Here is a 7,038-nt window from a genome sequence, read left to right as displayed (position 1 = left end):
GAAGCAGATGTGTACAGATCACTCACATGCTTTGGGTTGAGTAAAACTCCATTAGTTCAATCTAACGATCTGATAGAAGCATGTGTGTGTGTGTGCTTTCAGATATTAGACTGAGATTAGAGCTCTGGTAGCGCTCTGTTACATACCACTGGAACCATTTAAGACTGCACGATGCAGTATTCAGCACCTTGGTTTGTTTTGTTTCTGTAAGATATGGCTAAGAATGTCCACTTAACAGCTCCTCCACATACACTCTGTAACCATCCAGTTCATCCTGCCACATTTAGGAGTTAATAAAGGTGCAGGCACATTCTATGTCATTTACTTTGTATCGTCATCTTTACTATGCGTTGTTGGACCTGCATGTAAGTATTTCACTGTTACTCTACACCTGTTGTTTACGAAGCATGTGACAAATAAAAGTTTATTTGATTCTTAAAAGGTTGGTTTGGAACTGGGCATCATTTGCGGAGAAGGGGTGCAGGGTGCTAGGGCAGAGGGGTCCATTTGATTTCCTCCAGATTTGCAGGCACCAGGGCAGTGTATGTATGTGTGTGTGTGTGTGTGTGTGTGTGTGTGCGCACAAAGGTCATGTTTCATCTGCTAGAAATTATCTGGACCTCAGGCTGACCCTTACCCTTCATCCCTTTCTGTTTCTTTCACTCTCTTCCTTGCTCCCTCTTTTTCTCTTCTTCACTCCTTTTTTTCTCTTCTCTCTCTTCAGACCTGGAGTGACCCACCAGGCCTGAGGAGAAAGGAAGGCAGATGAGAAATGAGGGAGTAAGAGAAGAGGGGAGTGAGATGGCGAGATTCTGGAGGATGAGGGGTTCTTCCTCAAACAAATACAATGTGTGTGTGTGCGTGTAGAGGGTGTAATCACAGACACAGTGTTAGAAGATCATCCTGTAAACAAACACACAGATCCAGTTGTCAGACCTCTACTGCTAATTAAGACGTGCTGACAGGGACAGTCGACTCTATACACACACGGACAGGACAGTGGAGTCAGGGATACCTAGATGGGGAGGGGTTTGCCTCTTCATCAATAACAACTGGTGAGCTGACTCGAAAGTGGTGCAAGTTTCAACCCATTGTTCACCCACCTTGGAATACCTGATGGTCAAATGCCGACCCTTCTACCTCCAGAGGGAGTTTTCAGCTGTTATTGACAGTTGTATACATTCCACCTCAGGACAATAAAAATAACAAACTAGCACTTAACGAACTGTAGAAGGCTATAAACAAGCAGGAAACCTTACATACAGAGGCTGCTTTTCTGGTTGCCAGCGATTTTAATTCAACACATCTCCCTCGCCACTATGGACGATAAAGTCCTAGACCACTGTTGCTCTAACAACAAACAAGCATGCAAGGCCCTCTGTCGTCTGCCATTTGGCAAAACAGATCATGACTCTGTACTCCTGCTTCCTGTTTACAAGCAGAAGCTCAAACAGGAAGTACTTATGACTCGCTCCATCGAGAAATGGTCACCAGAATCAGAGATTATGCTACAGGACTGCTTTTCTATCGCTGATAGGAATATGTTTTAAGACTCTACTGATAACATCGACGAGCTAACCACCTCCTTCATCGGTTTCATTAGGAAATGCATCAGCAACTTTGTCCCCATAGTGAAGGTTCGCTGCTTCCCAAATCAAAAGCCCTGGATTAACACAGAGGTTGGTGCTAAATTTAAGGACATGGCTACTGCACACAGAACTATAGCAGACAACCGTGAGGCTACAGCTGAGGACAGGAACAAGTGCAAGAAGTCCCACTATGACCTCAGCAGAGTCATCAAATGAGCAAAAGGACAAAATAGGAATAAGGTGGAATCATTTTACACAGGCTCCGACGCCCGCCATATGTGGCAGGGACTACCATCCATTATGGATTACAAAAGAAGACATAGCCTTTAGCTGCCCCACGATGCGTCCCTACCATATGAACTTAATGCATTTTATGCATACTTCGACAATAACAACATCACGCCTGGTGTTAGGTGCACCACCGACCCAGAGGATTGGGTGATCTCGATGTCCGAGCTGATGTGAGTAAAGTCATTTATCAGGTCATCACCATGCGCAGAACAGAAAATGACCACTATCTATCAGGTACGAAGGTAAGACTCAGATGCAGATAACGTCGAATTAACAATGGTTTAATAATCCAACAGGGGCAGGCAATAGACAGGTCAAGGCAGGCAGGGGCCAGAAAACCAGAGGTGGGGCAACGGTACCGGACGGCAGGCAGGCTCAGGGTCAGAGTAGGCAGAGGTCAATAATCCAGAGGTGGGGCAAAGGTGCAGGTCGGCAGGCTCAGGGTCAGGCAGAGTGTTCAGACAGGCGGGCTCAGAGTCAGGACAGGCAAGGGTCAAAACCAGGAGGGCGAGAAAAAGAGAGACTGGAAAAAGCAAGAGCTGAGACACAAAAATGCTGGTTGACTTGACAAGACGAACTGGCAACAGACAAACAGAGAACACAGGTATAAATACACAGGGGATCATGGGAAAGAGGGGCGACACCTGGAGAGGGCTGGAGACAAATACAAAGACAGGTGAAACAGATCAGGGTGTGACAGTACGCCTCCCTCTAGGGGTGCCACCTGTCGTCCTACCTGGGCGCATACCTGGTTGACCGGGGTGCCGGTGGTGGAAGTCAGCGATGAGGGCTGGGTCCAGGATGTTTCTAGCGGGGACCCAACACCTCTCCTCTGGGCCATAACCCTCCCAGTCAACCAGGTACTCGAAACTCCTGCCCCTTGGTCGAACACTCAGGAGGCTTGGATGGCCATCAATGACTCGGGAAGGGATGGGGGAGAGCCTGGAAACTGAAGACAAAGGGCTGTAAGACATGGGCTTAATCCTAGACACAAGGAAAGTAGGATGAATACGGAGGACCCTAGAGATAGGGAACGGGCCGATGAAATGTTTACGGGACTTCACCCGGAGGGGCAGGTCCTGGGAGGAGAGCCATACCCTCTGCCTGAGCCGATAGCGTGGAGCAGGGGTCCTGTGGCGATCCGCTTGTCGCCTATACTTGGAAGTGGTCTTCAACGGAGTGGCCCGGGATTTCTTCCAGGTATGAACATCTGGGCAGAGGGATTGCTGACTTCCTCCTCTTGATCAGGGAAGAGTGGAGGCTGATATCCCAAGGAACACTCGAAGAGCAAGAGATATGTGGCAGAGAAAGGAAGGGTGTTGTGAGCGCACTCAACCCATACCAGTTGCTGACTCTAGGTGGTAGGGTTGGCAGAGACAAGGTAGCGAAGAGTCCTGGTTGGTTGGTTCCGACTGGCCGTTGGACTAGGAGGTGGAATCTGGAGGACAGGCTGGCCAACGACGCAATGAGCATACAGAACGCCTTCCAGAACTGGGACGAGAACTGTGGACCCTGGGCCGGAGACATTGTTCACTGGGAGTCCGTGGATCAGGAAGACGTACTGCACCATAAGCTGGAACGTCTCCTTGGCCGAGGGTAGTTTGGGGAGAGGAATGAAATGGACCGCTTTGGAAAATTGGTCGACCAAAGTCAGGATGGTGTGTTGCCTTCAGACAGGGGGAGATCTGGGACAAAATCCAGGGATATATGGGACCAGGAATGATGAGGGACAGGCAGTGGTTGGAGAAGACCAGTCGGAGCTTGCAGAGGAGTCGTGTTCTGTGCGCAGACTGTGCAGGTGGCGACAAACGTGGCAACCTCTGGAAACATAGTAGGCCACCAAAAGCGTTGTCGCACGGAGGCCAGGGTCCGACGAGAGCCCAGGTGACAGGCAAGCCTGAAGGAATGGGCCCACTCCAGGACCGCAGAGCAGACAGCGTCAGGCACAAACCTCCGGTTATATGGTCCCCCCAGGGTTCGGCTGGGACCACTGCGCTTCTCGGACCTGTTTCCCTATACCTCAGCTGATTGCTGTCGCCAGGCAAGAGGTGGGAAGGATGGTCTTGGGCTCTAGGGTGGTAATCGTGGGGTTATAGCTGCGAGACAGGTCATCCCGCTTGATGTTCTTGAACTGGGTAAATAAACAGGGTCCATCTCGCTTGCCTGGAGTTGGGTCGCTTAGCGGTGCAGAAATACTCCAGGTTTTTGTGGTCGGTCCACACAATGAACAGATGTTCCACCCCTTCTAGCCATTGTCTTCATTCCTCCAACGCCATCTTCACCGTGAGAAGCTCCTAATTCCTGACATCGTAGTTCCTCTCTGTGGCGTTGAGGCGGTGGAAGAAGAAGGCGCAGGGATGCAGCTTAAGATCCAGGGCAGAACATTGGGACAGAACAGCCCCCACTCCGACATCTGAAGCATCGGCCTCCACCATGAACTGACAGGAAGTGTCAGGATGAATCAGGATAGGAGCAGTGGTGAAGCAGTGTTTAAGGTCCCGGAAGACAAGGTCTGCGGCAGAGGACCCCGTGAACAGAACCTTGGTAGAGGTGAGTGCAGACAGGGGGAAGGCCAGGGTGCTGTAACCCTGGATAAAGTGGCGATAAAATTTGGCAAACCCCAGGAAATGTTTCAGCTGCACCCTGGACGTAGGCTAAGGCCAATCCACCACTGCTCTCACCTTCTCGGGATCCATCTGGACACTCCCAGCAAAGATTATGTAGCCCAGAAAGGGAATGGTGGAGCGATGGATCTCACACTTTTCCGCCTTAACAAACAACTGGTTCTCCAGAAGGCGCTGGAGAACCTGTCGGATGTGGAGCACGTGTTGTTGGGGGGAGCGGGAGAAGATGAGGATGTCATCAATGTAGATGAAGACAAACAGGTTCAGCATGTCACGGAGAACATCATTCACCAGAGCCTGGAACACAGCAGGGGCGTTGGTGAGTCCAAAAGGCATGACGAGTTATTCATGGTGGCCGCTGGCAACATTGAAGGTGATTTTCAACTCGTCCCCCTCTCGTATCCGCACCAGGTGGTAGGGGCACAGGGTCTTGTCCTTTTTCTCCGCGGAAGAAACCTGCGGGAAAGGAAGAAGAACAAATAAATCATGTAGCTAGGGAGTCCCCAATGTAGGTCTCCATAGCCTTGGTCTCCATTCTCGACAGAGAGTACAGACGTCCGCGGGGTGGTGCTAGGGAGACTGTCAATTCCGCAGTCATAGGGGCGGTGCAGAGGAAGGAGAGAGGCCCTGGACTTGCTGAACACCTCCCGGAGGTCCTGGAACCTCATCCGAGCCCCCAGAAAAACGTCCCGGGGCAGGTTGCGCCGACTTCAGACAATGGGTGTGGCAGAACGGACAACAGCCCATGATAGCACCTGTACACTAGTTGATGAGGGGATTGTGTCGCTGGAGCCAGGAGAATCCCAAAAACACAGGAATCTGGGGGGACTTGATGAGCAGGAATTGAATGGTCTTGCTGTGATTCCCTGACACAAGTAGATTGGTGGGAGTGGTGTTAACTTCTTGCTCCTACCTGAGATGCAGATGTCTCATCTAGACACCTGGAAATGCAAATGCGCTACGCTAAATGCTAAATGTACTTGTTAAAACTCAAACGTTCATTAAAACACACATGCAGGGTATTGAATTAAAGCTACACTCGTTGTGAATCTAGCCAACAAGTCAGATTTTGAAAATGCTTTTCGGCGAAAGCATGAGAAGCTATTATCTGATAGCATGCAACACCCCAATATACCTGAAGGGGACGTAAACAAAATAATTAGCGTAGCCGGCGCTACACAAAACACAGAAATAAAATATAAAACATTCATTACCTTTGATGATATTCTTTGTTGGCACTCCTATATGTTCCATAAACATCACAATTGGGTCTTTTTCCCGATTAAATCCGTCCATGTATGCCCAAAATATCCATTTGTATAGCCTGTCTGGTTCAGGAAAAAAGCTCCCTTCCAACACGCAACGTCATTTTTGCCTATATTCTTTGACAAAACACTTCAACCTACTTTTGTAACCCAACTTTAGGTATTTGTAAACGTTAATAAGCGATCAAATTGATCACTGGGCGATCTGTATTCAATAGCAGCTACTCAAGAAAACAATGTCCTTTGTCTCTCTTCCAAAATCGATTGCTGTATGCTGGACGAAATGAAGGATCTATTTGTCATTACACAAAAGATTTTTGTCAATGAAAATGACGTTTTTGGCGACATCGTGTGGAAGTTGTAGGAACTGCAAGCTCCCTGCTATATATTTTTGCTTGCAATAAACAATTCAGAGACTGGCGGATTAATACTTTTCTGTGGTTTTTGTGACCAGGTTTTTCTTGGGATTTCGCTTGCTGTTCACGTTCTGTTATAGTCACTGACATTAGTCACAGACCAGTTTTAGAAACTTCAGAGTGTTTTCTATCCACACATACTAATCATATGCATACACTATATTCCTGGCATGAGTAGCAGGACGCTGAAATGTTGCGCGATTTTTAACAGAATGTTCAAAAAAGTAGGGGGTAAACTGAAGATTAAGGGTGACCTGACGTATAGAGCACACGTCCAGCACTTTAACATGCATGGGAACAGAGAGGGGCTGAGTGGGGATGTTCAGCTCGGAAGCCAGTGTGACGTACAAAAAGCTCTCATCGGCCTCAGACTCAATGAGGACCCGGAAAGATTTGGACTGTTTTCCCCACAGCGGAATGACATGAAAGGGGTGCGAGTAAAGGAAGCAGAAAAGGTCTCCATATGGCCCACCAGAGTACTCGCTCCCACCGGAGTACTCGTCGAATTAACAATGGTTTAATAATCCAACAGGGGCAGGCAATAGACAGGTCAAGGCAGGCAGGGGTCAGAAAACCAGAGGTGGGGCAACGGTACCGGACGGCAGGCAGGCTCAGGGTCAGGGTAGGCAGAGGTCAATAATCCAGAGGTGGGGCAAAGGTGCAGGTCGGCAGGGTCAGGGGCCGGCAGAGTGGTCAGGCAGGCGGGCTCAGAGTCAGGACAGGCAAGGGTCAAAACCTGGAAGGGGGAGAAAAAGAGAGACTGGAAAAAACAAGAGCTGAGACACAAAACGCTGGTTGACAAACAAAACGAAGTGGCAACAGACAAACAGAGAACACAGGTATAAATACACAG

Source organism: Oncorhynchus mykiss, chromosome 1, assembly GCF_013265735.2.
Source record: "Oncorhynchus mykiss isolate Arlee chromosome 1, USDA_OmykA_1.1, whole genome shotgun sequence".
Taxonomy (NCBI): domain Eukaryota; kingdom Metazoa; phylum Chordata; class Actinopteri; order Salmoniformes; family Salmonidae; genus Oncorhynchus; species Oncorhynchus mykiss.
Note: the sequence above shows the minus strand (reverse complement) of the source record.